Source organism: Physeter macrocephalus, chromosome 19, assembly GCF_002837175.3.
Source record: "Physeter macrocephalus isolate SW-GA chromosome 19, ASM283717v5, whole genome shotgun sequence".
NCBI classification, from domain to species: Eukaryota; Metazoa; Chordata; class Mammalia; order Artiodactyla; family Physeteridae; genus Physeter; species Physeter macrocephalus.
This window is the reverse complement of record NC_041232.1, coordinates 47962803-47988501: the sequence shown is the minus strand read 5'-3', so window position 1 is coordinate 47988501 and position 25699 is coordinate 47962803. Positions and strand designations below refer to the sequence as shown.

General features: G+C 37.0%; 1 long non-coding RNA gene across 1 annotated transcript in view; it reads left to right on the top strand.

The window, feature by feature from the left end:
- Positions 1-25055, top strand: part of LOC129391604 (uncharacterized) — a 40327-nt gene extending 15272 nt beyond the window's left edge. Inside the window, exon 3 of the long non-coding RNA XR_008616028.1 lies at positions 24982-25055. This is a non-coding gene — a long non-coding RNA (uncharacterized lncRNA). The remainder of the gene's footprint in view (positions 1-24981) is intronic.
- Positions 25056-25699: the final 644 nt, after the last annotated feature.

Genomic DNA, 25699 nt, shown 5'->3' with positions numbered 1-25699 from the left:
ACGAACCCGTGTCCCCTGCATCGGCAGGCGGACTCTCAACCACTGCGCCACCAGGGAAGCCCAACAGGAATGTTTTTAAAGAGGATTATTGATCTTATTGTTTTCTGTGTATATTTTTCCTCATTTATTCTTTGCTTTTTTGCTTTTTTTTTTTTGAGATTTTTTGGTTTTGTTTTTATAATGCAGAACTTTTTGATTTTATATAGTCAGTTTTGTTAATTGTTTCTTCTATGGCTTCTTTGTTTTGTATCATGGTAAGAAAAGCCTGCCTTAGCGCAAGGTTAAAAAGAAGTTTCTATTTTCTTCTAGTACTTTCATTGCTTTATTTTCACACCTAAGTCTTTGATCCATTTAGAATTTATCGTGATGTAAAGTGTGGGTCTAACCTTTACTTCCAGGTGGCTGTCCAATTGTTACAACACAGTTTATTGAATATTCCAACTTTCCCTGACCAATTTCAGATAACACCCTTTTCATATACTTAACTCCCAAATGTATTTGATTTATTTCTTGGCTTCCTATTCTGTTCCTCTGGGTTTGTCTGGCTATATATGTGTTAGGTTTTCTAATTGGCTTTTGATTAATTAAACAGTATGATTTTTGCTTGCTTTTGTTCAATAAATTATATGGATAGTAAACATCCTGTGCTTTGGGAGGCATATTTTGATTCTCAAGGTAGGGTCTGAATAAAGTCAGAGAGTAGAACTGCCCATGCCTATCCTTGATATGCTCAGTGTCTAGTTCTCTTGTTTTCATCCTGCCAAGCCAACGTTTTCTTAGATGTGTTGGAGAGATGCTTAAAACATTGTATTAGTGGGCTTCCCTGGTGGCGCAGTGGTTGCGCGTCCTCCTGCCGATGCAGGGGAACTGGGTTCGCGCCCTGGTCTGGGAGGATCCCACATGCCGCGAAGCGGCTGGGCCCATGAGCCATGGCCGCTGAGCCTGCGCGACCGGAGCCTGTGCTCCGCAATGGGAGAGGCCGCAGCAGAGGGAGGCCCGCATACCACAAAAAAAAAACCCAAAAAACAAAAAACATTGTATTAGTCATATAGGCTCCCTGATAATAGCTGTATGATTTGGACATGAAGTAGATCATGTAAATAATCAAAGATGAAAAGAGGACTTGATCTTGCCCAGCTCTACAGCAAAGGAAAGTCAGAAATATGTGAATAATCACTTAGTACTCATAGAACAGTTTTTCTTATAATGTATTATTTCAGTTATTTCTTGCCATGATGTGGTAGATAATGTTATTTTGTTTAAGGATGACAAAACCAAGGCACAGATTGGTTAAATGAGCTCAAGTTCACACAGGGGGTGGTGGAGCCTGGATTTGAACTTAGGCAGAGTTTTTTCTTTGTTTTGTTTTGCTTTTGAGATAACTACAGATTCACAGGAAGCTGCAGAATAGTACAGAGAGGTCCTGTGTACCCTCTACTCAGTTTTCCCCAGTGATTACATAAGATGTAACATAACCACTGGGGAAACTAGATACAGGCATACTTCAGTTTATTATGTTTTGTAGATATGTTTTTTACAAATTGAAGGTTTGTGGCAACACTGCATTGAGCAAGTCTATCAGTGCCATTCTCCCAACAGCATTTGTTCACTTGGTGTCTCTGTGTCACATTTTGGTAATTCTTGCAATACTTCAAACTTTTCCATTATTATTATATTTGTTATGGTGATCTGTGATCAGTGATCTTTGATGTTACTATGGCAAAAAAATTACAACTCGTTGAAAGCTCAGATGATGGTTAGCATTTTTAAGCAATAAAGTATTTTTTTAATTGAATATAGTTGATTTGCAATGTTTTGTTAGTTTCTGGTGTACAGAAAAGTGATTCGGTCATACATATATATATATATGCACACACATATTCTTTTTCATATTCTTTTCTATTACAGTTTATTACAGGATGTTGAATATAGTTCCCTGTGCTATACAATAGGAGCTTGTTGTTTATCTATTTTATATATAGTAGTTTGTATCTGCTAATCCCAAACTCCTAATTTATCCCTATCCCAGCCCCTTTCCCCTTTGGTAACCATAAGTTTGTTTTCTGTGCCTGTGAGTCTGTTTCTGTTTTGTAAATAAGTTCTTTTGTGCCACATTTTAGATTCCACATATAAGTGATATCATATGGTATTTGTCTTTGTCAAACTTACTTCACTTAGTATGATAATCTCTAGTTGCATCCATGTTGCTGCAAATGGCATTATTTCATTCTTTTTTATGGATGAGTAGTATTCCACTGTGATATATACCACATCTTCTTTATCCATTTATCTCTTGATGGCCATTTAGGTTGCTTCCATGTCTTGGCTATTGTAAACAGTGCTGCAGTGAACTTTGGGGTGCATGTATCTTTTCAAATTTTAGTTTTCTCTGGATATATGCCCAGGAGTGGGATTGCTGGCTCATATGGAGACTCTATTTTTAGTTTTTTAAGGAACCTTCCCAGCCCCTTTCCCCTTTGGTAACCATAAGTTTGTTTTCTGTGCCTGTGAGTCTGTTTCTGTTTTGTAAATAAGTTCTTTTGTGCCACATTTTAGATTCCACATATAAGTGATATCATATGGTATTTGTCTTTGTCAAACTTACTTCACTTAGTATGATAATCTCTAGTTGCATCCATGTTGCTGCAAATGGCATTATTTCATTCTTTTTTATGGATGAGTAGTATTCCACTGTGATATATATACCACATCTTCTTTATCCATTTATCTCTTGATGGCCATTTAGGTTGCTTCCATGTCTTGGCTATTGTAAACAGTGCTGCAGTGAACTTTGGGGTGCATGTATCTTTTCAAATTTTAGTTTTCTCTGGATATATGCCCAGGAGTGGGATTGCTGGCTCATATGGAGACTCTATTTTTAGTTTTTTAAGGAACCTCCATACTGCTCTCCATAGGGGCTGCACCAATTTACATTCCTACCAACAGGGTAGGAGAGTTCCCTTTTCTCCACACCCTCTCCAGCATTTGTTTTTTGTAGACTTTTTAATGATGGCCATTCTGACTGGTGTGAGGTGGTACCTCATTGTAGTTTTGATTTGCATTTCTCTAATAATTAGCAATGTTGAGCATCTTTTCATGTGCTTTTTGGCCATCTGTCATCTTTGGAAAAATGTCTGTTTAGGTTCTCTGCACTTTTTTTTTGGTTGGGTTGTTTGTTTTTTTGTTATTGAGTTGTATGAGCTGTTTGTATATTTTGGAAATTAAGCCCTTGTCAGTAGCATTGCTTGCAAATATTTTCTCCCAGTCTGTAGACTGTCTTTTTGTTTTGTTTATGGTTTCCTTTACTGTGCAAAAGCTTATAAGTTTGATTAGATCCCATTTGTTTATTTTTGCTTTTCTTTCTATTGCCTTGGGAGACTGACCTAAAAAACATTGGTACGATTTATGTCAGAGAATGTTTTGCCTATGTTCTCTTCAGGAGTTTTATGGTGTCATGTCTTATATTTAGGTCTTTAAGCCATTTTGAGTTTATTTTTGTGTATGGTATGAGGGTGTGTTCTAACTTCATTGATTTACATGTGGCTGTCCAGCTTTCTCAACACCACTTGCTGAAGAGACTGTCTTTTCTTCATTGTATATTCTTGCCTCCTTTATTGAAGATTAATTGACTGTAGGTATGAGAGTTTATTTCTGGGCTCTGTATTCTGTTCCATTGATCCATATTTCTGTTTCTGTAAACAATAAAGTATTTTTAAATTAAGGTGTACCTTTTAAAAAAATGCTGTTGCACACTTGAGAGACAACAGTATGGTGTAAACATAACTTTTTTAAAAAATTTGTATTGGAGTACAGTTGATTTACAATGTTGTGTTAGTTTCTGCTGTATAGCAAAGTGAATCAGTTATACATAATCATATATCCACTCTTTTTTAGATTCTGTTCCCATATAAGTCATTACAGAGTATTGTGTAGAGTTCCCTGTGCTATACAGTAGGTTCTTATTATCTATTTTATATATAGTAGTGTGTATATGTCAATCCCAATCTCCCAATTTATCTCTCCCGCCCCAAATATAACTTTTATATGTACTGGGAAACTAAACAATTCTTGACTCTCTTTGTTGCAATATTTGCTTTACTGTGGTGATCTGGAACTGAACCTGCAATATCTCTGCAGTATGCCTATAAAAGGGTTACATCTTATGTAACCATTATACAATATTAATACTAGGAAACTGACATTGGTGCAATGTGTGTGTATAGTTCTATGCCATTCTATCACGTGTAGATTTGTGTAACCGCCACTGCAATTAAGATACAGAACTATTCCTTTACTGCAAAGATTTCCCTCATGCTATCCCTTTGTAGTCACGCTCACCCCAACCCTAACCCTGGTAACTGCTAATCTGTTCTCCATATATTTAATTTTGTCATTTTGAGAATGTTATATAAGTGGAAAATTATAGTATGTGACCTTCCGAGGACTTTTTTCACCCAGCATCATGACCTTGAGTGCCATCCAAGTTGTTGTATGCAGTTTGCTGTAGACAGCATATATCTGGGTCATGGTTTTTATCCACTCTGCCAATCTCTGTTTAAGTGGGGAACTTAGACTATTTTCATTTAATGTAATTATTGATATCTTATAGTTTAAGTATTCCATTTTATTTTTCATTTTCTCTTTGTTCATTCTGTTTCTCCATTTTGCCTTCCTGTGGGTTGCTAAAACATTCTTTGGAATTCCGTCTTAATTCATCTATAGTGTTTTGAGTGTATGTTTTGTATAGCTTTCTGAGTGGTTGCTCTAGGCATTGTATTACGTATACATAACTTATCACAGTCTACTGGTGTTGGCCTTTGCCATTTCAAATAAAGTATAGAAACCTTACCTCCACCATTTATAATGTAATTGTCTTAAATATTGATATTTCCTCTACTTACATTTAGAACCACATCAAATAATGCTATAATTTTTTTGCTTCAACCATTAAACACAATTTAGAAAACTCAAGAGGTGAAGGAATGTCTGTTGTATTTACCTAAATTTTTATTCTTTTTGTTCTTTCTTCCTTCCTGATATTCCAAGTTTCCTTCTTTTATCATTCCTTTCTGATTTAAGAACTTCTTTTAGCCATTCTTTAGGGCAGCCTGCTGGCAACAAATTCTCTTACTTTTCTTTCTCTGAGAATGTCTGATTTTCCCTTCATTCTTGAAGGATATTTTCATGGATATAGAGTTTTTTTCTTTCACTGCTGCAAGAATATTCAGAGTCTTCTTATGTGTGTTTTATATATAATGTCCCAGGATTTTAGCAGTGCTTAGCAGGAGGATTAGGGAGAGGTACATTTATGCCATCTTGTCTTGGAACCAGAAACCCATTGGGCAGTTTTTAATATTTAGTGTTATTTGTATTCAGATTTGGAAAATGGAGACTCCAGGAGTTATCCAACATATAGTTGATTTTTTCAAATATTCTAGAATTATTGTCAGTGGTACTAAAATCATATGTCCTGTATATATAATGGAATATTACTCAGCCATAAAAAGGAACGAAATTGGGTCATTTGTAGAGACATAGATGGACCTAGAGACTGTCATACAGAATGAAGTAAGTCAGAAAGAGAAAAACAAATATCGTATATTAACACATACATGTGGAATCTGAAAAAATTGGTTTAGACGATCTTATTTACAAAGCAGAAATAGAGACACAGACATAGAGAACAAACGTATGGATACTTGGGAAGGAAATCCAAAAAAGAGGGGATATATGTATGCGTATAGCTGATTCACTTTGCTGTACAGTAGAAACACAATATTGTAAAGCAACTATACTCCAATAAAAATTTTTTAAAAAATCATATGTCCTGAAGCCACCAGAAAATGATGTCAAGAACAAAGCTTAAGATATTGGATGCAAACTCTAGATGCATTTCTAAGAAGTGTAAAATAATTTATTTACCAACAGAAAAAGACATTAAAGTACAAATAAAAAAACCAGCTGAATATGTCCAGTGTTTGTCACTCAGTCTGTTTTAGATTGATTACTTTCTGGGAGCTTAATGGAATAGCTCTTTGAGAAAAGAAAGGACTCCTTTCCAAAATTACGCGTGCAGGGTTTTAGTGAGACACACACTCATTAGTGTTGATTGGAGTTAAGTAACTCATATCACCTAGGGCATTTAGCTCGCTTTGTTAGTGTCTAATCTGGTGCCAGACTCCCAAAAGGCCCTGAATTTGGCAAGGCCACAGTAAGATGAAATGCATAGCTGTTTCTTAAAAAAAAAAATGCAGTCCAAGCTGTTCTCTATAAGTTTTAAGCTTAGATTTAATCAAGTCCAGCCAAAATTATTCCACCCAGGAGCTATTATCACATTCTTCCTTTTGAAAGCATCTAAAACCACGGAATTGTTGGCAGTCACATCCAATCCTTTAGAAACGAAAAATTCTTATAGCCTCCCAATTCCTAATTCCGACTTCCTTTTCCTGTTTAACATGTTTGTGGAGTTATTTAGGAAAAAAAAGATTTGAGTTTTAATTTGTAAATCTTCAATTTAATGCAAGGTAACTTTCTGGTAATGAAAAGGATACTGAATCTGGGAGAAAAAGTAATTGGAAAGCTGGCTTATAAAGGGATTAATACAGATTTATTTCTCTCTCTCTCTCTCTCTTTAGTTAGAAAAAGGTAACATAAGAACAAAACCCAAGAGGTAATGGCAGTAACCTCAGACTGACTTTAAGAACTACCAGTTTTTATTTATTTAAATACTTTTTGAGCTGAAAAGCTCAAAGCTGGACTTAGCCATAATTCCCCCTCCCCCATCCAAATCTGTTTCTTCACCTTTTTTAAAATAGATGTTTACATGAAAAAGAAAATACCTAAAGATGTATATGTTCTACTAATACCTTGTTAGAACTATCTGTGGTTTGTTTTGGGATCTCTTTCTGTTTATCCAATAGCCACTTGCAGCTTAATAAACAGATACTTTTTAATTGGTTGGACAGTTCACATTAGGGAAGGCCTTTTAGAGCTGATCATGTGTGGTACAGGATGTGCTCATTCTAAACAAAGTTGAGAAATACATGGAAGCATGCTTTTGGCTCCTTCTTAAATCAGTACTCTGTTTCTCTTTCCTGAGTTCACCCATTTCTATCTATCCTGAGGCCTGATTGTACTTTCAGAGGGCTGTCGGCAGATCTTTGCTACCATTAGCTTAAGGTATATATACAAAATGATTTAAGTAAGGTAAGGTTCCTCCCAATGTTATTTGCTTTTTAAACAGGATCTTTGGAAGATAAAAAGGTGCTTTCCTCTTCCACTCTGCCTGCCTGAGGCCAGGAGTTAGTTAGCGTGCCATCTTGAAGGAGTATGGACCCCTGGTCTGTGCTTGTTTGATATACACATTAGACTTTTTATGAATTATGGAAGCACTTCTGGGAGGAGAAGGGCTCCAACTTGAACAAATCACTGGAGTCTAGCCATCCAGGGCTCTCAAGGGAAGAGCTTAAGCTAAAGGCCTTCCCTCACTGGGCCATCAATCCAAATCAAACAATAAATTGCAAGTGACCATCTGCTCTCTTAATCATGTGCCTCTTTTCTTTCCTTGGGCTGCTTGTCATCTTTTGGTCTGGCCCCTTTTTCTAATTAGCCGAAGCTTGATCTTTAGGTGAACCACAGTTTCATTTCATCCTGAATGGAATATGGGTTTATTTATTCTTCCATTTGGTTAAACCATTTGAGGGAAAATTTTAAAAAATTGTTGTTACTCTAAAGTTTACAAAAACTGGTTATTTAGAATCTGGGTTGATATTTTACTTTTGCTGAGTACCTTTGAATACTCCCAAATGAGTTGTTTTATTTTATTCCTTTTCTCAGCTTGGCAGTGAAAATGGTAATGTTTACATTTACTGTTTTTTAGAGCTAGACAGTATTCTTTGTTGTTTATTAAGTAATACATATATATCACAAAGGATCTAGTTATATAGTATAAAGGCAAAGTTTAGATAACTGGTAATAACAGTGTGGTATGCATCCTTTTGCTATGTTTATACGAATACAAGATGAACTCAGTATTTAAATGTAGCAAATAAAGCTATAGGGGAATATTTCTATAATGTGGTGGGGTGGAATATTGGCATGAAGGAGGGGAGCTTTGTAGGCAAGATGGAAAACCCGGAAGCTTAAAGTCAGATCTGAACTACATTAAAAGTTGAACTTTCTGAAGATGATAACCAGTTTGGGAAATTGTTTATGATTCCCAAACAGTTGAATGTTTATTTCACTAAGCATAGTGTTTTCAAGGTCCATCCATGTTGTAGCATATATCATGCCATTTAGGCAAGGAATTTCAGGGTCATGGGGACCTGAAGAATATTCTAGAATGGGGATGCTTTGTGCTAAGAGCAGTGGAGAGGAGGACCAGAGTGGGGGCTCAGGGTCCTCATACAGTGCATGAGGAACAGCATTATGTTATTTATTGAAGCAAGTTATTAGAAATGTTGAACTGCCTAACAATAGAGGGAAGGTTGAGTGTATCCCCTTAACAAGAAGCCATAAACCACCAAAAACTTTAACCTTGGAGGCTATATAGCAACATGGAAAATGTTTATTGTGTATAAAATCCAATGTGAAATGTCCAGACTGTAAAATTGAATGGACACTATGACTTTAACTATAATACATAAAACATCAACTAAAGAAGTTCCACTTCTAGGAATTTATCCCACCAATATACTCTCATATCTGCATAAAGATATGAGTACCAGAATGTTTGTTGTGGTGTTGTTTGTAATAACAAAAAATTACAAACAAGTGATTTGGTATTTTATAGGGACTGGGTAAATAAATTATGCTACATCGTACACTGAAATAACATGCAGCCATTAAAAAGAGTGAGGCAGCTTTAAATACCAATACGAATGCATCTCCAAGAAATATTTTAGGTGAAAAAAAAAAAAGCAAGGTGCATATAATATATTCCTTTTGGTGTAAAAGAAAGGATTTTATATACATGAAAAAACAAGACTAGACAGGGATAATGCAAATGATAATAGTTTTAAGGTGGCAGGGATGTGCATGGTGATTTTTCTTCATTTTCTAAACATTCTTTAGTGCTTTTGTAACTTAAAAAGGAAGATTAAGGAAAAATGAATGCCTAAGCAACCATGAGAGGGAGGTTTCATAAACTTTAATCACCTCTTCTTATGCTGTTGAATTCTGGCACCACTTAAATTTCAGCAGACTTGTTCATATCACAAGTCTTCATTGTCCCTGTTGTGTTCAGAGGCAGAGTGTTATGATTTAGCTTCTATTAATACAGTCATTTAAACATTGAGTATGTCTGTACATTATAATAGGATGAAAAATATGGTTTCTGAACCTCATTATTGGGTTGCACGATATAGCTACACTCAAGATAGAATGCTGAATTCTAGAGAAATCTCTGGCTTTGGCTAAGATTTACCAAATGGTTCATTTCTGTTAATGATTTCTGGCACATTTCTTATGAATAAAATAAGGCACCTGGATGCTTTTTTTGGCTTTTCTAATTGAGCCTTAGTTTGCATCATTTTACCTTTAGATATTGTACTTCCTTTCATACCTACCTTTCTGACTCTTGATAACTATTTGGTCCTAATAGAAAAATTAAGGCAGATAACTTCTACAACAAAAGGCTCTGGTACTATTTTGAAAAGCCTGGGGTATTGTGGTGATAAAATCAATTAAATCTTCTGAGTTTCTTCATTCTCTGTGTTCTGCAAGACTTAGCAAACTCATAAATATCTATCATTGGCCTGCTTGGCTATATAGGTGACATTTCAAGGGCTAAGCTGGTACTTATTTCTTATTAGCAGCACCTATGGAAGTGTCTGACTTATTAGTCCATGTTAGATTTCCAGTTGGTGCTAAATTTCTACCCTAGTTCTTGCATTCCAGTACTTTTAATTTTTTTCCAAATTCTTGGTAATAATTACATAAATAAATTACTCTTTTTTTTGCACAGATGAAAAGAAAATGATCCTAGATTGATTAAATTTTATTCCAGGCACAGGTAAATTGTTTATGATTATAGCTTCCTTAATTGGCACATAAACTAACCTTTAACTGTAGCTTATCTCCTAAAAGATATGATTCATTAAAATTGGAGAAATTCTCTTGATTTATGCATACAGTTTTCATGTGCCCTTTGCTGATGCTTCATTCAAATTAGTAAGTAATGAGATTGCCAAGTTATGCTTACAACCGGTGTTCTAATTAGTTTGGGATGGCAGCTCATTCATTTGAACCCACATAATAAGCTGGGAAAAGGGTGTTATATTTTTGAATGGAATTGTTGTCTCAGATCAGAATTCGATTGCATTTTTTACCTTCTATTTTTTGAATTTAAAATCTCTCTATTCAAGAGACAGCACATTCTGTAATTTATTCTGTAAACTTTGCCATTTTTTCCTCTAGGAGGTTATCAGATTGATAATGGAGAGAGTAAGACATTTTATAAGCAGAATTCCTGACTGGTTTGAAAATTATGTCTTTTCCCTTGTAAAATTTGGCAGGCAGCAGAGTATGTTAAAAACAACATGGGTTTGAAGTTAGGCTATGGTTGGAATGCTAACGTACTAATTACTAGTTACTTTCACACAAGTTACTAGATGTGTACATTGGCAAATTAAGTTTTCTAACACACAATTGCTTCAAATATAAAGTAGGCATACAATCTTTGTCATGCTAGGAAGTTGTGAGACATAATAAGAGAATATATAAAACTCTGGCATGTATGATTTTCAGTTTGGCCTTCAATTCAATAAATACGTACTACATTCTTAATATCTCTTAAAAATAAATCTTCTTGATGACTTCTTCTTCTTTTTTTTTTTTTTAACTGCTCCACGCGGCATGCGGGATCTTATTTCCCCAACTAGGGCTCAAACCCATGGCCCCTGCAGTGGAAGCTCGGAGTCTGAATCACTGGACCGCCAGGGAACTCCCCTTGATGACTTCTAAATAAAAGGATATATCATAGAATATTGTGCTATAGTAAAAGAATAATTGATATTTTATCATCTGGAAACCTCTCTTATTCATTATTTCTGCATATCTATTATATAATAAAGATGATTAATGTTTATTAGTGTAACCCTGAGCCCAGAGGATCCTCCCAAATGATTAAAAATAGGAAATTCATATGAATTCCTCTTTAAGCATTTTTATTATGTTCTAATTCCTTACAAGTCAGTAATCCAATTGATTGGGTTTCCTTTTGGGTACAGGCAAAAAGTCCATGGTTTAATACTACATATTACTTTTAACAATGATAAATATATATATGAAAACTATCTGCTGACTAGAATATAGTTTTTCATAATCATGCCAGATAACCAGTCCATTGAAAAGTACTAAGAATAACATAATAATACCACCCATTACCCAGTGCTTCCGATGTGCCAAACTCTTGTACGTTTCTCATCTGATCTCAACATCTAATCTTAACGTTAACTTGGACCACGAGGGATGTGTAGTATTATGCCAATTTCACAGATTAAGGAAGTCAGAGAGGTTAACCAAATTGTTCAAGGTCATACAGGAAGTGAGTGACAGAACACAGACTTGAGCCTATAGCTGTCTTACTTAGCCATCTTACTCCAAAGCTTGGGCTCTTAACCTCCGTGGAATTCTAGACTTCCTCTTATAACTAGCTTCTCCTTAGTCTTTTTCTTATGCCTTGTGGTCAAACCGTTTCTCTGAATGATTCTGTGCTAGGAAAATGGAGTGTGCCTTATTATTATGTGTTCTGATATACAAGTCAAGACTATTTCAGCAGGAGGAAAAATGTACTGGCAAGTAGCAAAACAACACCACATCTGTGAGGCTGATGGGGTAGAAAGGTCACACCAAACTTAGCATCATTGTTGAAGATGTGGGGGTTCAACAGTGTGGAAAGTCCATTGTGAGTCATTTCCCTATGTCATGGCCAGAATGTAGTAATGGAAACGGTACATTTCACACTCAGTAGAAAACAAAATCAAAGAATGGGAGGGCTTGCTGGTAATATCTGCAGAGAGATGACCTGGCAACATTAACCTGTGACTGAGAAGGATTCTAATCTGTCAGTGGAGACACCTCTAAAGTTGGCAGCCATCTAGATTGTTGTATGTGTGATAGGTGTTTTTTTTCTGGGCAGAGGGTCCAACAGCATTGTCAAATTCTCTATGGTACTCATAATGAAAATAGTTAAGAATTAGCTCATCTAAATTTAGCCTTACAAAAGTGATTTTTAAAAAGTTGTAAAGATATAGTTGAAGATACTTTCTGAGGATGTAATTATGTATGGTTTTATGTTAACCACTCCAGATAAAGAGAACTTTATGGGCAATATTACCTAATTTTTTTTTTTTTTTTTTTTTTTGTGGTATGCGGGCCTCTCACTGCTGTGGCCTCTCCCGTTGCGGGGCACAGGCTCCGGACGCTGTGGCCTCTCCCGTTGCGGAGCACAGGCTCCGGACGCGCAGGCTCAGCGGCCGTGGCTCACGGGCCTAGCCGCTGCGTGGCATGTGGGATCTTCCCCGACTGGGGCACAAACCCGCGTCCCCTGCATCGGCAGGCGGACTGTCAACCACTGCGCCACCAGGGAAGCCCTTACCTAATGTTTAAGAGCAGTAAGTTTTGGAAGTCAGTGAGTGGGTTTGAATCATTATCACTGTCCTAGCCATTTCTAACTTAACTTCTGAGGCTCAACTTCCACATCTGTAAAATGGGAATAGTAATATATACTTCAGTGGGTTGTTATGGGGATTATATGAGGGGAATTGAATTATCTGAGCAAAGAAAAATATAAATCATCCAAATAGAGCAAACAGTATGATAAGGGTTCATAGGTATTCAGTAAATGATTATGGTCAGAGTCCCATAGCCTTTATTTCAAAACTTAAAACAGCTAAGTGAATCTAGCCAATGTCCAGGACACAGGAAACATAACAAAAAGAGTAAATTAGTTTAAGTCAAGGAAAGTGACTTTTCAGCAAAATTGAGGCAGGAAGTGTGAGAGAAGGCAGAGAGTTTGTTGTAGATGAAGCAAATATCCAGGTTACCGTGGGAAGGCTGGGTGGAGGCGTGAGGATTTAGGAGTGATCTGATTGAGCAGTTGCTGGAAGAATGTGATGCTGCTTTGAAGTTACCTCAGATGCAACAGTGGGTCACACACCATAGGTACCATGTTCAGAGCTTCAGTGTTTATGTCAATGACTTCTTAAGGGGATATTCCAGCTGCTTGCAAAGCCATGCCTCATTTATTATAGTCGTGAACACACACAAGTCCTCATATTGAAAAATATATTAGTTTGTAATTGGGGGTAGGGGTGGGAGATGGAAAGGAAGGCCTTAATAACTAAAAATGCTCCAGAGGGCCCATTGCCCTTAACAACAGTCAGAAGATGGGCAGGCACAATCCTTCACCTCAAGCAGGAGAGAGACTCCTTCACAGGTCAGCTTTCCTCAGCCTGCTTTTAAAAGAAGGTGTGAGTACAATATAAAAGAAAAGCACTTTCACAGTAAAATTAAAAATCTCCCAACAGAAATTGAAATAAGAGAAAATATTTTTAATGACCATCAGCAATCTTCAAAACTTGAAGATGGAAACTAACATTTTAAATTAGCTATTTCCTTAATGTAATAATTTATATTAAATTTCCTAGCATGGAGCTTGGTACATAGTAGGCTTCACATGTTTTTTTCTCCCCTGCCCTTTCATATCTTTCCTGTTCAATGAAAACTTCAGAACTCAGTAGGGAACCTGGTCACAATACTACAGTGGTGTTTTCTAATGAATGACAAGGCACATTTATGTGATAAAATATCTTTTTTAAAACTTACAAAATATATCCTGCATAAGATTTTCATGCCATTTCAGAGCTAAACATTCTCTGTTCTCCCAGAATATGAAATCTGAAGACTTTTAACAAATAGAAACGGGACTTTTTTTTTTTTTCTCTGCAGTAAAGGCCATAGAAAAGTTTATGGACTTGTCCTTGGCTTTTATGAATGGGATGTGAAAACACCCACTTCCCTTTCCCAGTGGCTGTTTCAGAGAAAACCTCTTTTCTCATTCTACTTACGTTCTAAGTCCTTACACAAAACTATTAATTTATGTTTGCTGATTTGACTGAATGTATAATCTCAGTCTTAAGGCATTTCAAGTTCTTTTTGGCAATCACAGGAAGTTTCCATGTTCCGAAAGTGATGTTCAGTTTACTTTCTTCTTTAATTATGAGTTTTTAAACCTATCAGAAGCGATACATTTTGATTGAAAGGATATCTAGATACTATGATGGGATGGTGAGGGACAATCAAATCATGAAGACTGTTCAGCAAGCAGCAAGTTAAAATTGACCTCCCGTCCTTGGTACTATGGGAACACCAATAGCCAGGATTTGTCTACTTTATTCAGATTTAAAGGGATAAATTCCAAACCTCATAGTAGTATCCTGTTGCTTATAGTGACAAACATCATTACTTTTCATCCAGATGACCCATAATTTTGTGTTATAAGAGGACTTTGGGCTAAATTTTATTTATATAGTCATTAATTTTACATGAAATACGATAATTTTCTAGTGTTTTCTCTTGTTTTTTAAACAGCATATATTGGTAGCACAGTATTGTCCCAAATTATCCCTTAGGGGACACAGTAACTTCTAGGCTTATAGCAAATTGGGAAAAGATGCTGGATAAAGATCTAGAAACCTTAATAAGGTGTCTGAGAACATCCAAATGCCAGGATAGATTTGGGACCCTCAGTGTCTCCCTGTGTTTCCCTTGTTAGAAGTCTCACATAGAACTATAATGAACCTGGGATCCACTTGGATGATTAGTGGCAAAAATAATCTGCTCTGGGTACCAGCCAGACTTGGAGAGCTTCAGGTATCTCTGAAAGGGCGGATGAATTTTTGAGAGCTCTTAGCACAGTTAAAAGCTCACAGGAGTGGGTGGCAAGCTGTGGTCTCTGTGGTCAGATTGTCTGGTTTCAAGTTCTAGTTCTGCCATTTACTGGTTGTACAACCCTGGGAAAGTTATTCAGCCTCTCTGTGCCTTAGTTTTCTCATCTGTAAAATGGGAAGATGATAACAGCAGAGTTGTTTCGAGGATTGAATAAATTTTTAAAAAGCCGAATAGGGCCTGGGACATAGTAAGTGTGCATGTTTAGAAAAGAAACTACCAGAGAAGGGGAAGATCAATATAGTCTAGAGCAGGAGGTGGTAAACTATCACCCATAGGCCAAATCTGGCTTGCCTCTCTCTTTTTTTGTAAATAAAGTTTTATTGGAACACTGCTACACCTATTCATTTATGTATTGTCTATGGCTGTTTTCGTGATACAACAGCAGAGTTTAGTAGTTGTCACAGAGACCTAATGGCCTGCAAAATCTAAAATATTTACTATTTGGCCCTTCACAGTGAAAGTTTGCAGGCTCTGAACTATGGTCTTCATTCTTTTACATTAGTGTATTTCCTTTATTCAATAGTAAATGCTTTTGCCACAGATCCAGCAAAAGTGCTTCCAGCCACTCTTTCCCTCTCCAAATGCGTGGGAGTCTGTAGGTCATGAAACTCCCACGAAGCAGCATATTATACCAAGCCGACAGGCCGCCCATGTCACAGAATGAATTGTGACTGGATCTTTTGTGGTGGTACTGTGGACCATTGAGACTAATATGACAATTACCTTCTGAGTATTTATGTGAGATAATTTAATTTTAGAGCTCATAAACAAGATCAGAGTTATGTGGTTTAACAAAAGGTCTCCTTATGTGTACATACTCTTGCCAAAAACATGATGAAATCCTGAAACACGGCAAACTTAATGTGCACTTTTAGGTTTACATGTGGCAAACAGAATTGAGTAGTGTATCTGTTCGTAAATATTCCTGCTGCTATTAGCTATTAGGAGGCATTTGGGAAACCTGGATAGTTCTACTCAATATGAAAATGATTTCTTCCCTCACTGTGGAGCCCCCTTCCAGTAAATACACTCATACCATATCCCTGCAGGTGATTTTTCCTTTTTAAATTTTATGTTCCATAGCAAGCATACTCATCTTTTCTCATCATTTTGCCTATTCACTTGTACGTGGCCTTGCTTACGCTGCCTGCTCATTGTAAAAGGAACTCCTGTCTTGAGGCTGCCCTTGTGCCGTGTCTTCCAGAGGCTCCAAAAGCATAGCAGGACACAAGAAAAGTTAAGTCTGTACTGGTACTAGGTTAAAAATTAGATTTGGTTTATTTACCAAACTTTTCAGGTAACTTTAAAATTAAAAACAACCTTTTTTCTTTCAACCCAATTTGAAAACACCAGGCTCAGTCATGCCTACATGTCAACTGGAAAAGAATTGGTAGAGAAAAATGTGTTCAAATTAATTCAAAGTTATTGAAGAGATACACAACCACTCAGCAATGCACTGATAATTAGGGGCTTTTTTTTTCTTTTAAAGGAGATGGTTTTATTACCTTTGCTGACAGCAAAGGCCACCAGTGATCAATTTGGTTCAGCAAGTACTTATTTAGTACAGATTCAGTACAAAGCTTGTGTGGCCATACTTCTTTAAATTAGATATAGTGGAACCAATGTTCTAATTATCTGACTATAGATTTGAATAAAGACATTTTAGCAATTTTTTATTTTTAAACATAATATATATAGGCATTTAATCACTGTAAATATAATAGTATGTATGAAAAAAGGACAGTAGTCATCTTATGAAAATGCATACTGTATAAAACCTCACTGATAATTAAAAGAAGCAGACCAAAATAAGATATCACTTTTTACTTACAGATTGGCAAAGTTTGATAACATGCCATGTGTTGGGTATGAGGGGAAATGACGACTCACATACACTTTTGGTGGAAGTTTAAATTTGACAAACCTTTTTGGAGGGCAGTTTGGCAATAGGTACGAAAATATATTCCTTTGACTCAGCAGTTCTGCTTCTAGGAGTTTATTCTACAGATATACTCACACATGTTCAAAGAAACATGTACAATGATATTCATTGCAGCACTGTTATAATGGTAAAAAGCTGAAAACAACAGAATTTATAATGCATTTGTTATGCACTGAATTGTGTTCCCCTCAAATTCATATGTTGAAGTCCTAACCCCCAGTATCTTAGAATGTGACTATATTTGGAAATAGGGCCTTTAAAGAGGTGATTAAGTTGAAATGAGGTCATAAGAGTGGGGCCTTAATTCAATATGACTGGTGTCCTTATAAGAAGAGAAAGAGACCAGGGGGCACACACAGAGAGGAAAGGCCATGTGAAGATACAATGAGAAGGTAGCTGTCTGCAAGGCAAGGAGAGAGGCCTCAGGAAAAAACAAACCTATTGGCACCTTGATCTTGGACTTCTAGCCGCCAGAACTGTGAGAAAGTAAATTTCTGTTGTTTTAAACCACCCAGTCTGTTGTATTTTATTGGGCAGCCCTGGCAAATCATTGCACCATCCATCTAATGAAGTACTCTGCAGTTTCAGTGTAAGGTATATTATTCTCCAATTTATTGGATTCAAAAAAATTTTAAAGATATACTATGGTATGCTTGTATATTCATAAACATTTTGCAGTTTTTTGGGGGGAAAGTCCTCCTAGTGGGGCTTGGGAGTAGGTGAGGGAGGCTTTTATTTTTCATTATATACCATTTTGTATTGCTTGAATGTATTTATAAGAACTTATAGGTTTTATAATAATAAAGCATCTGGTTAAAATAGATAAAAGCAAAACAACATTCTGCCTAGAATATGAATATTATTTGACAGATAGGCGGTGGAGTATCCCCCCCACCATACATACTTATAGACTAGTGTTTGTTTTATTATTGTTTTATCCCATTGAATTTCAGCATTGAGGAATTTATCCTAAGGATACAATCAGAGATAGGTAAAATGATAGATGTTCAAAGGTGCCCAATGTAGCTATGCTTATGAGAATGAAATATTGGGAATTTAAACAGCAGGGTGTAGTGTAAGACCTAGAGTTAAGTTTCAAGATTATGTGCTGCCTTCTGCTATATTTAAAATAGATAACCAACAAGGGCCTACTGTATGGCACAGGGAACTCTTCTCAATATTATGTAACAACCTAAATAGGAAAAGAATTTGAAAAAGAATAGATACATGTATATGTATAACTGAATCACTTTGCTCTACACCTGAAACTAACACAACATTGTTAACCAACTATACGCCAATATAAAATAAAAAGTTAACGAAGCAGCATATTATACCAAGCCGACAGGCCGCCCATGTCACAGAATGAATTGTGACTGGATCTTTTGTGGTGGTACTGTGGACCATTGAGACTAATATGACAATTACCTTCTGAGTATTTATGTGAGATAATTTAATTTTAGAGCTCATAAACAAGATCAGAGTTATGTGGTTTAACAAAAGGTCTCCTTATGTGTACATACTCTTGCCAAAAACATGATGAAATCCTGAAACACGGCAAACTTAATGTGCACTTTTAGGTTTACATGTGGCAAACAGAATTGAGTAGTGTATCTGTTCGTAAATATTCCTGCTGCTATTAGCTATTAGGAGGCATTTGGGAAACCTGGATAGTTCTACTCAATATGAAAATGATTTCTTCCCTCACTGTGGAGCCCCCTTCCAGTAAATACACTCATACCATATCCCTGCAGGTGATTTTTCCTTTTTAAATTTTATGTTCCATAGCAAGCATACTCATCTTTTCTCATCATTTTGCCTATTCACTTGTACGTGGCCTTGCTTACGCTGCCTGCTCATTGTAAAAGGAACTCCTGTCTTGAGGCTGCCCTTGTGCCGTGTCTTCCAGAGGCTCCAAAAGCATAGCAGGACACAAGAAAAGTTAAGTCTGTACTGGTACTAGGTTAAAAATTAGATTTGGTTTATTTACCAAACTTTTCAGGTAACTTTAAAATTAAAAACAACCTTTTTTCTTTCAACCCAATTTGAAAACACCAGGCTCAGTCATGCCTACATGTCAACTGGAAAAGAATTGGTAGAGAAAAATGTGTTCAAATTAATTCAAAGTTATTGAAGAGATACACAACCACTCAGCAATGCACTGATAATTAGGGGCTTTTTTTTTCTTTTAAAGGAGATGGTTTTATTACCTTTGCTGACAGCAAAGGCCACCAGTGATCAATTTGGTTCAGCAAGTACTTATTTAGTACAGATTCAGTACAAAGCTTGTGTGGCCATACTTCTTTAAATTAGATATAGTGGAACCAATGTTCTAATTACCTGACTATAGATTTGAATAAAGACATTTTAGCAATTTTTTATTTTTAAACATAATATATATAGGCATTTAATCACTGTAAATATAATAGTATGTATGAAAAAAGGACAGTAGTCATCTTATGAAAATGCATACTGTATAAAACCTCACTGATAATTAAAAGAAGCAGACCAAAATAAGATATCACTTTTTACTTACAGATTGGCAAAGTTTGATAACATGCCATGTGTTGGGTATGAGGGGAAATGACGACTCACATACACTTTTGGTGGAAGTTTAAATTTGACAAACCTTTTTGGAGGGCAGTTTGGCAATAGGTACGAAAATATATTCCTTTGACTCAGCAGTTCTGCTTCTAGGAGTTTATTCTACAGATATACTCACACATGTTCAAAGAAACATGTACAATGATATTCATTGCAGCACTGTTATAATGGTAAAAAGCTGAAAACAACAGAATTTATAATGCATTTGTTATGCACTGAATTGTGTTCCCCTCAAATTCATATGTTGAAGTCCTAACCCCCAGTATCTTAGAATGTGACTATATTTGGAAATAGGGCCTTTAAAGAGGTGATTAAGTTGAAATGAGGTCATAAGAGTGGGGCCTTAATTCAATATGACTGGTGTCCTTATAAGAAGAGAAAGAGACCAGGGGGCACACACAGAGAGGAAAGGCCATGTGAAGATACAATGAGAAGGTAGCTGTCTGCAAGGCAAGGAGAGAGGCCTCAGGAAAAAACAAACCTATTGGCACCTTGATCTTGGACTTCTAGCCGCCAGAACTGTGAGAAAGTAAATTTCTGTTGTTTTAAGCCACCCAGTCTGTTGTATTTTATTGGGCAGCCCTGGCAAATCATTGCACCATCCATCTAATGAAGTACTCTGCAGTTTCAGTGTAAGGTATATTATTCTCCAATTTATTGGATTCAAAAAAATTTTAAAGATATACTATGGTATGCTTGTATATTCATAAACATTTTGCAGTTTTTTGGGGGGAAAGTCCTCCTAGTGGGGCTTGGGAGTAGGTGAGGGAGGCTTTTATTTTTCATTATATACCATTTTGTATTGCTTGAATGTATTTATAAGAACTTATAGGTTTTATAATAATAAAGCATCTGGTTAAAATAGATAAAAGCAAAACAACATTCTGCCTAGAATATGAATATTATTTGACAGATAGGCGGTGGAGTATCCCCCCCACCATACATACTTATAGACTAGTGTTTGTTTTATTATTGTTTTATCCCATTGAATTTCAGCATTGAGGAATTTATCCTAAGGATACAATCAGAGATAGGTAAAATGATAGATGTTCAAAGGTGCCCAATGTAGCTATGCTTATGAGAATGAAATATTGGGAATTTAAACAGCAGGGTGTAGTGTAAGACCTAGAGTTAAGTTTCAAGATTATGTGCTGCCTTCTGCTATATTTAAAATAGATAACCAACAAGGGCCTACTGTATGGCACAGGGAACTCTTCTCAATATTATGTAACAACCTAAATAGGAAAAGAATTTGAAAAAGAATAGATACATGTATATGTATAACTGAATCACTTTGCTCTACACCTGAAACTAACACAACATTGTTAACCAACTATACACCAATATAAAATAAAAAGTTAAAAAAATAAATAAAAAGATTATGTGCTGCCTTGACATCTGAAACTGGGTGTGTGGAGAGGCTTGAATGGCTTAACTGCAAATCCCCCCCTCCCCCCCACCGCCCAATTCTGCTCCCTCGGATAAGATACACTGGCCCAAACCTCTCCTTATCGAGGGGCCAGGCACAGTGCTGCTTATCCCTGAGTAGTGGGCTTCAGTTCCCTGCCAGTCTGCAGAATTATTCAGACAAGCCAATGGCACCCTCCTGCAGGAACTAGGAGTCATCTCACCCTCTTGTTTCAATGGAGCCTGCCTCTCACAGACCCTGCTTGTTCACTCTGTTCCCGGGGGGTAGCCCCCAGGCGGCTCCATGTGTTATGCAGTGTCTTCCCTGGGACGTGAGTATATGGGAGCAATAAAGTGCTGTCGATCTCATCTGTCCAGTGTCAGGTGTCATGTATCTGGCCATCCCTGTCACCCTAGGGCAGGAATCCCTCCCTCACCAGTGGGGTGAAGTGGAGGTAAACAAAACACAGGGAACTGATGAATTAAATTATGGTACATCCAAAAGCCAAAAGTCATTAAAAGTCATTAAAAATCTTGTAAAATATTTAATAATATGTAAAACTGCTTATAATATATTAGGCTTAATAAGTAAACACTTTGAGATGTTGTGTCATCTGTCAATCTCTTGGTGGTTTTGAGAACTGAATGGACACAGGGGACAGTACGTGGAGGAACAACAGAAAGTCCCCCAGGGCTCCGAGAGTTTGATTAATGGTATCAGACTTTTAGACTGGAAATCCACGGAGGTCACTTCTTGCCGTGATGTATTGACTCATCTGAAAAATGAAGAGGTTGGACCGCTTCCTTTTTTATCTCTGAGGTCTCTTCTAGCTGTAACATTGTGATTCTATAGGATCAATTTCAAGGGGAATTGCATTCCAAGCAGTAATTTTAGAGTTACATTACAGTCCCCTGAGCATAGTGACAGTACTTCCTGCATTGACACAGGGACCAGAGACTCTTTTGGGACTGCTTGTGTATGTAAGACACACACACACACACACACACACACACACACACACACACACACAGAGGCACATGTACAGTCTCTTTTCTACTCTCTGTCTTGGAGAATATATCAATAATTACCTGCACACTATGACGTGTCAGAGCATTCCACAGTATTGGTTGGGAAATGGTACTCTAGGAATAGGGCTACAGAAATAAGCCCTATTCCTAGGTATTTTTTCTTCTCACCATTTTTGCCTTTCAACATTCTGAAGAACTTGAGCAGAAATATTCATAGTAGTCTTTACTGCTTAGATTCCCATAAAAGAAAGACTAAAGCCTAGGCAGTTGAGACCTAGAAAGAAAAAGCATGTAATTTTTTGAGAGATCCAATTTCATTAGAAATGATTAATTTCAGAAGTATTTAAACTGATAATTCCATACCATAATATAACATGTAATATTATATAGAAGGGAATAAAGTAGTAAAGGGAAGGTGTAAGAAAACTATTTAACAGACTTGGATTCCAGGAGGCCCCACAGAGGTCAGAACTATTCTAAGGTAACACTGGAGCCCATTTACATTTATCCTGGAGAGTGAAAACCTGAGATTCTCCAGTAATTTAGGAGGTAGTTTAACATGGTGGTTGAGAACATGATTTCTGGAGTTGGACTGTAATAGGGTCCCAATAGAAATCAAACTATACATTCAAATTAGGTTAATCTATGGAGGATTTAATTCAGGGACAATTTACAAGGATAGAAATCACATTGGATAGTGTGTACCCAGAGCTAGTAGCAATATAGCTGTTACCAGCTCTGGCTTGAAGGAATGGGGGCATTTGGTTCTGGAACCCTTCAGGAGAGAATCATCTAGAGAGCCACATCTTGAGAAGAGCAGTGATATCACTTGAGGGACATAGAAACTTGAGGTGACTCCACAGGCAGGAAGCCCAGGGAATAAGCAGCCCAGCCTTAGCCTCCTTCCTCCCTCTGACCTCCTGCCTTGGCTCCTATGGGCTAAACAACTGCCATCCAGAAGGCAAGGAAGCCCATTGATGCAATTCATAGAGGTCAACCACCTGGGTATAAAATTGGCACAATTTATCAAATTGGTGCAGAGATTAGGGTGGAAAGTAGATCTGGAGGGGCAAACAAAGAGGTTCAGCATGAAGACCCATCTGAATTTGGGTTGAGGCCTTGCTAGTTCTTAGCTGTGTAACTTTGGGCAAGTTATTCAGTCATCATAAGCTTATTTCCCGTATGTAAAATGGGGTTGATAATACTATCCCAGAGTCATTGTAAGGTTTAAATGAGCTAATTTAGATCATGCTCTTTGTGTGATGCTTCACTTGTAGAAATGAACAATAAATGCCAGCTATTTTCGTTGTCATCACCATATCATCATCATCATCCTCCAAAGATCATGTTTTTTAATGCACGACTACCCTGGGTTTGATTTCAAGTATCTATTGACTAAGACAAGGATCCCTTAGGGGCTGTTTTGATCCCTTGCAGAGGGGAAGCAGTGTCTCACGCTGATTTTTATTTCCTCTCAAGCCAGGGCAACAGATTTATTGTTGAAATGACCTGATATTTTAGTTACAAAAAGTTTTTTTTCTTTTGATGATCTATTCTCTTAGCAACTTTCAAATATGCAGTATGGTATTAACTATAGTCACCATGCTCTATATTACATCCCCAAGACTGGTTTATTTTATAACTGGAAATTTGTACCTCTCAACACCCTTAACCCCCTTTTTTTGTTTTTAATTTTTCTTTTTACATGAATACATAATGTTGTCAGAGTGTGATAATGTTAATGTCTATTGTCTGGTAATAAGTTTGGAAAGTCCATCAGACACAAAATATCACCATAGTGGGGAAAAGGACAATCACTAAACATGTTAACTGCCATGATCCTTAGAATAGTTTCTGAAAAACTGTGTGAACTTTTTCTGGAGCCTACCTGTGTGCAATTCATTTTATTTTTGTTTAAAAATGTGATGTTTTAAATTTGTCTTTAGAAAAGGTATCTGTGCATCTCATAATACAACACAAAGTGAATAGCACATGACATTTCATTGAATGGGAAAACATTACCTTCTTGACAGTGAGTACAGCTTAATTCATCAGAGAAGGAAGATGTGTGAGAGAATTTCTTAGAGGAACATGTCTTTATAATTATGATTCCTTGGATTGTGGTTATTTTTATCATAACAACCATATATTGAAACCGTGTGAGATGAGCCAGTGAAAAATCAGGGTTCTGGGCCTCCAACTGAGGTGTCCTCCATTCACAGGTTGTCAAGTAAAGTTCTTATTACATAACCCCAAACTTCTATGGCAACAATATCCCATGATCTCTTCATACTCCCTCATAGCCTCAAAAAGTTACTATAACATGCTGCACTTGGGACCCAAGGATTAATATGTGTCTGAGACTTCCGTGCTTTAGGAAGGTCAATTGAGAAGAAAGTCTTTTCATTTCATTTCATTTTTTAATTTCAGAGAGTACTAGTTATCCCATTGCCTTTGTTAGAACTGCTTAAGGGATACACTGCCCTTTCCTTTTTCACTTTAAACAGTTAATGTCAGAATGATACAAGGAGGAAAATAAAGGTTAAAAATGAATGTCAGTATTGCATGTTTCTTTTTCTAAGAATTCAAAATACTTTTCATGATGTATAATAATTTCATAAAATATCAGATTTTAAGTAAAATCCATGTTAATCCCCTTCCCTCACTCCTCAAACACACACACACACACACACACATGCACACACACACACTCATGCACACATACATACACGCACATCATGTGCCAAAAGGGAAATCATCCATTGTCCTTAGAAATGGTGGTGGTTTGGTTAACTAAAAACTCAAGTACATCCCAGATCTCATCCAGCGTCAAAGCTGAAATGTTGTGGAAAATCAACTCCAGAAGAGCATGGGAGATATTTCCTAACTTCACCAAAGTTTTTTTTTGTAATGGAAATCTATAGTAGTGATTCATACAGTCTCCAAATTGCAAATTGATTTTGTTCCAAAAGTTCACTTGTAAGCCAGTTGTCATCGCTCAGAACTCATTTTTCCATATAAGCAATGTTTTACTGTTCCGTTCCCAGGCTGATTCCTGAAAGCTTATTTAACACATGTGCAATTGAGAAATGCTGCTCTAGACTCGCAGTACCTGAAGGATCTTCAGAGATCTTCAAGTTGAGTAAAAACATTAACTCATACAAAGGATGGGAGAAGGTAAGTGACTTGTTTGGGGTTATCCATCAGAGCCAGGACTGGATCCATGTCTGACTTTCAGGTTGTGACCTTTCCAGTGTCCTGTAATTTATAAAATTAGACCACTATTTACCAGCTTATATCTCTAAATAGTTTACTTCTGAATAAGTATGTGTCACTATAGCACTTAGAAAATGCTTTCCCACATAGTAGGCTCACAAAATCTTCACAACAATCCTATGAAGATGGTAGAGCAGATGGTCTTCCCATTTTAAGGGTAAAGACATGGAAGCTGAAAGAGGTGAAATAAAGTATCCGTTGACACACAATTAGGAAGTGGAAGACTTCAGACTCAAGCCCAGCTCTTCGGAGTCTGAGGCCAGTGTCTGCTCCTCCGTAGACATTCTGGCAGGAGTGCAGCCCAGGGCTTGCTTGCACACCAGGTGTCCCGAGCAGGGAATTGCAGCTGCTGTGCAGGCTGGAGGCTGGGTCAGTCCTGGAGCTGAGGGGCACCTGCCGAGGGAGGCTGCAGGGCTGATGGGGCAGCAGAGGGGAGGAGAGAGGATGGGAGGGGAGATCAAGGGTCCCTGTGATTGTATAGCTTAGGGA